This window comes from Salvelinus sp. IW2-2015, unplaced genomic scaffold (assembly GCF_002910315.2).
Source record: "Salvelinus sp. IW2-2015 unplaced genomic scaffold, ASM291031v2 Un_scaffold1238, whole genome shotgun sequence".
In the NCBI taxonomy this organism is placed as follows: Eukaryota; Metazoa; Chordata; class Actinopteri; order Salmoniformes; family Salmonidae; genus Salvelinus; species Salvelinus sp. IW2-2015.
Genome location: NW_019942792.1, coordinates 271,177 through 279,114, shown reverse-complemented (window position 1 = coordinate 279,114; position 7,938 = coordinate 271,177). Strand labels below are relative to the sequence as shown.

General features: G+C 42.8%; 1 pseudogene; it reads right to left on the bottom strand.

Annotated features, from left to right (window-relative positions):
• Nucleotides 1-1,399: 1,399 nt before the first annotated feature.
• Nucleotides 1,400-7,938, bottom strand: part of LOC112070156 (aerolysin-like protein) — a 31,409-nt pseudogene continuing 24,870 nt past the window's right edge.

Below are 7,938 nucleotides of genomic sequence, written 5' to 3'. Positions count from 1 at the left end.
CCCTCATGGCAGCCATGGTGGTGCAGGAGGCGTGAGCCTGCTCTGCACTGATGGGTAGCTCTCTTTCCTGGGCGTATGTCCTCCCCATGGTGGGAAGAGAGGTGCTGGATGTGCTTTTTGGGTGGGGAAGGGTAGGGGTGAGAGGGTGGTGCTGGGGAGTTTTGTCTTGGGGGGGCATGTCACTGGTGGTGTCTCTTCTCTCTCCGCCTCTCTCCTTAATGGTCTGAAAGTCTGTTTCAAACAGCTGATGTTAACTTGCACCATGACGTCCAGTCTTGTAGAGGTTGATTGTTATCATTGGTGCTGCAGGGGTCTGTCTGTCTTTGATTTTCAGCTTCTCACCATACAGATTCCCTCTTTCTTTATGCAGGGTAGTGAGAGCAGACTGCTGACGGCGCCATGCATTTGGCTGGTCAGTGAGGAAGATGAGATACCACGTCACCGTTTGTGTAGAGGTCTGGCAAAAGGGTTCTGGCCTCTCTCTAGTAGTTTCTGTTTGAAAGCTTTCCTCATTGTTGTATTTTGACTTTTTAGGTAGAGAATGGATTCTGCGCTGAGGGGAGTTGGGGACATGGCTGTCTGTGCGCTCTGCTACTACCGCACGCTCGTTCGTCGTTTCCGCTCGTTGCATGGCAACGATTTGTTCGTCTGCTGTTCGCGCTACTTTAGTTCAAAAACAGCAAAAAATAGTGAAAAACCTCACACCAAAAGACTGAAGATGATGGTTTACAGTTTAGTCCGTGCTCCTTTTTGGTTTAACTCACTCAGTTTGGTCGTTGATGTAGTAGTTGTATTAACTGACCTTGCTACAGTTTGTTCTAGCTCTTTTCTTATGGCTAGCTTGTTAGTCCTGCTGGCTGGGTCTCTTGTTGTGTTAGCTAGCTAGCTAGACTCAAAACCTTCTTAACTGAGGCGCAAAGTTACAATTTTTTCTATTCTGAATGTATAGAGTGTTGTTGCATCACTTCTTGTCTGAATTCTTCTCATTTAGAGTGTTTATCTCATTCTCAAAAACCAAAAAAATCAAATATATCAGGAGCTCATGTTGAGCACTGGATCCTCTCTCTACTCTCTCTCTCTCTCTCTCGTCCTCTCTCTCTCTCTCTCTCTCTCTCTTCCTTCTCTCTCTCTTTCTCTTTATCTCTCAAATTCAATTCAAGCAGTGCTTTATTGGCAAACATATGTTAACATTGCCAAAAGCAATGCGTAGATAATATACAAAAGTGAAATAAACAAGAAAAATTAACTAAAGTTCCAAACGAATAAGACATTTCAATGTCATATTTATGTATATTATACAGCTGTTGTAACGGATGTGGCAAAAATGGTTAAAGTACAAAAGGCGAAAATAAATCATTAAACAACTAAATATGGGTTGATATTTAACAAGGTGTTGTTTTTCACTGGTTGCCCTTTTCTTGTGGCAACAGGTAACAAATCGTGCTGCTGTGATGGTACCACTGTGGTATTTCACTCAGTAGATATGGGAGTGTATCAAAATCGGGTTTGTTTTTCAAATTTCTTTGTATCTGTGTAATCTGAGGGAAATACAGTAGTGTGTCTCTAATATGGTCATACATTTGGCAGGAGGTTAGGAAGTGCAGCTCAGTTTCCACCTCATCTTGTGGGCAGTGTGCACATAGCCTGTCTTCTCTTGAGAGCCAGGTCTGCCTACGGCGACCTTTCTCAATAGCAAGGCTGAGTCTGTAGATAGTCAAAGTTTGGGTCAGTCACAGTGGTCAGGTATTCTGTCACTGTCGACTCTCTGTTTAGGGCCAAATAGCATTCTAGTTTGCTCAGTTTTTTTTGTTAATTCTTTCCAATGTGTCAAGTAATTCTCTTTTTGTTTTCTCATGATTTGGTTGGGTCGAATTGTGTTGCTGTCCTGGGGCTCTGTGGGGTGTGTTTGTGTTTGTGAACAGAGCCCCAGGACCAGCTTGCTTAGAGGACTCTTCTCCAGGTTCATCTCTCTGTAGGTGATGGCTTTGTTATGGAAGGTTTGGGAATCGCTTCCTTTTAGGTGGTTGTAGAACTTAACAGCTCTTATCTGGATTTTGATAATTAGCGGGTATCGGCCTAATTCTGCTCTGCGTSCATTATTTGATGTTTTACRTTGTACAYRGAGGATATTTTTGCAGAATTCTGAATGCAGAGTCTCATTTTGGTGTTTGTCCCATTTTGTGAATTCTTGGATAGTGAGCGGACCCCAGACCTCACAACCTTAAAGGGCAATGCGTTCTATAACTGATTCAAGTATTTTTAGCCAGATCCTAATTGGTATGTCAATTTTTATGTTCCTTTTGATTTCATAGAATGCCCTTCTTGCCTTGTCTCTCAGATCGTTCACAGCTTTKTAGAAGTTACCTTTGGCGCTGATGTTTAGGCCAAGGTATGTATAATTTTTTATGTGTTCTAGAGTAATGGTGTCTAGATGGAATTGATATTTGTGGTCCTGGCGACTGAACCTTTTTTGGAATAACATTATTTTTGTCTTACTGAGATTTACTGTCCTGACTCAGGTCTGGCAGAATCTATGCAGAAGATTTAGGTGCTGCTGTAGGACCTCCTTGGTTGGTGACAGAAGCACCASATCATCAGCAAACAGTAGACATTTGACTTCAGATTCTAGTAGGGTGAGGCCGGGTGCTGCAGACTTTTCTAGTGCCCTTGCCAATTCGTTGATATATATGTTGAAGAGGGTGGGGCTTAAGCTGCATCTCTGTCTCATCCCACGGCCCTGTGGGAGGAAATGTGTGTGTTTTTTGCCTATTTTAACCGTGCACTTGTTGTTTGTGTACATGGATTTTATCATGTCGTATGTTTTTCCCCCAAACCACTTTCCATCAATTTGTATAGCAGACCCTCATGCCAAATTGGGTCGAAGGCTTTTTTTAAATCAACAATGCATGCGACAGTTTTGCCTTTGTCTGTTTGTGTGTTTGTCAATTAGGGTGTGCAGGGTGAATACGTGGTCTGCCATATGATAATTTGGTAAAAAGCCAATTTGACATTTACTCAGTACATTGTTTTCACTGAGGAAATGTACGAGTCTGCTGTTAATGATAATGCAGAGTATTTTCCCAAGGTTGCTGTTGACGCATATCCCACGGTAGTTATTGGAGTCACGTTTGTCTCCACTTTTGTGGATTGGGGTGATCAGTCCTTGGTTCCAAATATTGGAGTGAGTTAGGTCTGCTCTACACCAAATTAGCATACCCCCTGAGTCCCTTCCCTGTTTCACACCTGGTAGTTTGATGGATGGGACTACCAGCTCTCTGTAACCTAGAGGGCAACCAGTGGGTCCGTCTCCACTATAGCAGGTTTCTTGAAGGATGACAATGTCTGTATTTCCGATTTCTTTGATGAAGTCCAGGTTCCTGCTCTTTAGGCCAAAGGCAGATGACCTCCGGCCTTGGATATTCCAGGATGAGATAGCGAAGGCTTTGTGTTCCAGAAAGTGTCCAATGTTGTTGGTTGTGTGTTTTGGCCTCAGGCCAGTAAGTGTGAGCAGAGCCTGCTGTGCATCTGGTACATGCCATTGGCTTGGGCTAGTGTAAGAGTGGGTGTTGGGCCTGTTTTCCTACTCACGGCCTGGGCATATGTGTGACTTCCATGTTGAGGCCCTCTTTGCGGGGGCGGGGTGCATGGGGTAGGCAGGAGTGGCATAGGTCTGATCTGAGGGGGCCTAAATGGGGTGTGGGCATGGTTGACTTGGGGGTGAGTTGATTGGTTGGGGTGGGGGTGTGTATGTGGCTGGTGGTGTTGTGGTCTGGATGTAGGTCCTCTATGTGTAGGTCCAGGGGGGATCCCGCAGGTCTGGGAGAGTGTCTCGCTGGTCTGGGCAGGGTGTCAATTAATCTGTTGCTCCTGTGTGAAGTGTTGGGGCTGCATTTGAGAGCCGTGTCCTTTAGAGTCCGTGCGAAGGTGGGCACTGCTGCCTTGTATAGGTGGACCTGGTCATAGAGGCTGTCCAGGGTGGAGTGGTGGGTCAGGAAAACATTTGGTTTTGAGGCACAGTCACAGGAAATACTTGCGGTTACCCGCTGTTTGGTAGCAGGGTGGAAGTMTTTTCGTGGTAGCAGGATGGARATAACCACTTGTGCATTGGGGAAAGAAGAAGAAGCATTTTCAATCACTCCCTTCAGTGCTGTGGCCACCCTTTCCTGCTGTGTTCTCAGGTCGTTTGTGCCTGTGTGTATTATTATGTGGCTAGGTGATCCTAGTTGGTCCTCAAACAGAAGGTCTAGGGCGTGCTGGGTGTTTGGACACCAGAGTTTAGACACACTATGTTTGGGAAAAAGTTTTTTTTCTTGTATATATTTCCCATTTGAGTCTATAAGGAGTCCAATCTGTGTCTTGTGTATGTCCTCAGTGGGTGTGGGGGGGTTGTCAGGAGGCCTGGCAGGGTGGCTGACATGGGGGTGCTCAGAGAGGATGAGATCCCCTGGGCTTGGGGTTCTTCATTTGTCTGTTTTACTGTGATGTCGACGCTATGGTCAGGGTCTGGTGTGGACTGTTCTGCTGTGGTGTCGAGACTTTTGTCGGGAGCTGAGGTGGGCTGTTCTGCAGGCTTCTCTGCGGGGGTGGCTACCTCTCTAGTGGGTTGTTCTCTGTCACACACCATCCCCCTCACCCTCTCCTCCAGCAGTCTGATCCTCTCCTCTAGTGCTCTGTTCTTCTCCTGCTCTTGCTTTTTATATTGTTGAAGTTGTCTCCCCACAGTCCAGCGTGCAGATATGTCTCTCTCCACCTCCAGCTCTCTGGGTCTGGTTAATGTTAGAGAATCGGTAGAGTTTTCCTGAGCCGTCTACACACATCTATAAAAGAGCTCACCTGGGGTTTGAAGAGGGACAGGTTGGGATACTCCATGTTGGTCAGCACGGACGACTTGATGGGGTTGATGAAGAGGAAGCCCATACGGTCAACGGCCAAGCCAGACCTGCCCTCCAGCCCCAAGCAGATTCCAGACCCAACATCTATGGTGTACTCAGTAATCAGTTGCCAGCTGGTCGTTTTTTCAAAGAACTGCCGGTTTTCACTCGTCGTGAACTTGATGGCACCCAGAAATGTGCCGGCGCCGTTACCCCAGAGAGACAGCTTTGTGATGCGCTCGCCGAGGTTGAACTCAAACTCATTGAAAGTGTCAGCATCTCCAAAAGTCGKCACTTTCCCATCGGTCAGCTCGCACAGCATTCACCTGCCAGCCTTCCACCGCCACTCCGATCTTCTTGAGGGTGGCACCGTTGTTCATGCCGTGGAAATGAAATGAACTGCCTCCTTGACCACCGATTAGTTCCAGTGTGGTTGCCATGTTGTGTGTATGCGTGTGTCATGTAACCTGAAATACACATTGGTACAGATACATTTTAAAAACCTCCCAACTCAAAGGAGATCTGATTCAGACATTCAAAGCACCAAAAGAACATTAAGGAACAAGATGAAAGGATCAAACAATAACCAAGGGATATAATGACTCATGGTAGGAACTAGAGGTCGATCAACACATCAGTCTAGGGCAGGGCTCTCTAACCATGATCCTGGAGAGCTACCCTCCTGTTGGTTTTCACTCCAGCCCCAGTTGTAACTAACCTGATTCAGTTTATCATCCAGTTAATTATTGGAATCAGGTGGAATAGATTGGAATGAAAAAATACAGGACGGTAACTCTGGTCTAGGGTGACCAAATCGCTGCACAATCCTCAGGTCACTGAGAATGACGCGTTCTTAAAATGCTCCTAACTCCTCCTTGTCCTCCACCCTCCTCTGATCGTTCCATCTCTATTCGTCTGGAATCTATCACACCCATTCCTTCCTCCTCAGCTAGGGACCTCAGAGTCACCATGGAGTCCCTCTCCTTCACCCAGCACCTCCCCACTCTACCTCCTGCTGTTTCTTCCTGATCAACACCATGGAGTCCCTCTCCTACTCCCAGCACCTCCCCACTAGTACTTTACGCTGATCATCCTACTCCTGCTGTTTTTCCTGATCAACTGGTGACTTATGAGTAATGATGTATATAAACATATTGTTATGTAAGTGAGCACATCTCTATGCACTTATAAATTTATTTATATGTTGCTATAATTACGAATACTCATGAATAATGATGAGTGCACATTTTATAGATGCTACATCAGTATATGATACCCTGCCCTATAATGTTGAGTATGAATGTAATAGATTCCACATCAGAATATGATAACTGCCCTATAATGAGAGTATGAATGTAATAGATTCTACATCAGAATATGATAACCTGCCCTATAATGATGAGTATGAATGTAATAGATTCTACATCAGAATATGATAACCTGCCCTATAATGATGAGTATGAATGTAATAGATTCTACATCAGAATATGATAACCTGCCCTATAATGATGAGTATGAATGTAATAGATTCTACATCAGAATATGATAACCTGCCCTATAATGATGAGTATGAATGTAATAGATGCTCATCAGAATATGAGGTGTTTATGGTGCTGAAATTCACCTTTCCAAAAAAAGTTGCTGCTTTGAAATATCTGAAAGAATAAAGATTGACATGAATTAATATAGAACAACATTCTTTAGGACAGAGCTGCACTATTCACAGGTATGTACTAATATGTTATATATAGAACAATATTCTTTAGGACAGAGGCTGCACTATTCACAGGTAGGTACTAATATATTTAATATAGAACAATATTCTTTAGGACAGAGGCTGCACTATTCACAGGTATGTACTAATATATTATAATATAGAACAATATTCTTTAGGACAGAGGCTGCACTATTCACAGGTATGTACTAATATATTATATATAGAAAAATATCTTAGGACAGAGGCTGCACTTTCACAGGTATGTACTAATATATTATATATGAACAATATTCTTTAGGACAGAGGCTGCACTATTCACAGGTATGTACTAATATATTATAATATAGAACAATATTCTTTAAGACGGGCTGCAGTATTCACAGGTACGCATTAATATATTATAATACAGATAGTATTCTTTAAGACAGGCTTTAGTATTTACAGGTATGCATTAATATATATAATATTGTCCAATATTCTTTAAGACAGGCTTTATTATTTACAGTTATGCATTAATATATTATAATATAGTCCAATATCTTTCAGACAGGCTTTAGTATTCACAGGTATGTATTAATATATTATAATATAGTACAATATTCTTTAAGACAGGCTTTAATATTCACAGGTATGTATTCATATATTATGACAGGGGTGTTTAATATAGAACAGGGTCTGTCAACCTTTTAAAGTATCTGTCCAATTAAAACTAACCATCAGATTTAGTCAAGTAACACCTAAAACAAACTTTACCTCGATTTCAAATGGTTTCAGAAAGGTAAAGTATTTTATTTTACCGGCATGTGATGCTACTCTGTAGTGTGCAAGCAATGCAACAGCTGCATCATTGGTAGTGTAGTCATGATTTGTATTGCCCTATTCTTGAACTATGTGCTTTAAGACCCTAAATATGAATATCTATGATCACAAGGTAGCGCCTGCTCTTCTCCAGATTGACTGGTAGAAAGTGTAGACAGACGCCCATAAACGCTTTAGACACTAGACATGTTAGAGCTGCAGTGCAGTTCAYCTTTACCTGCAGTTTAAACATTTAGAATCTGTCATTTCAGTATGAAATACTAGTTGTGTTAGTCAAATCAAGATGAAAAGGAAAGTTTGGTATAAAGCACTAGACTCAACAGTCTACTATATAGGAACAACTAAACATCATACTGTCATACCACATCTGCATATCTGAGTCAAATTAATCCCTGTGATAATATAGTATAAATACAACATGAACATGCAACAATAAATATGAATAACTAGAGAAACCTGTGTTTAGTCACTGACCTGAACACATTACACAGGATCAGCAGAGCTAGCTAGAGAAACCTGTGTTTAGTCACT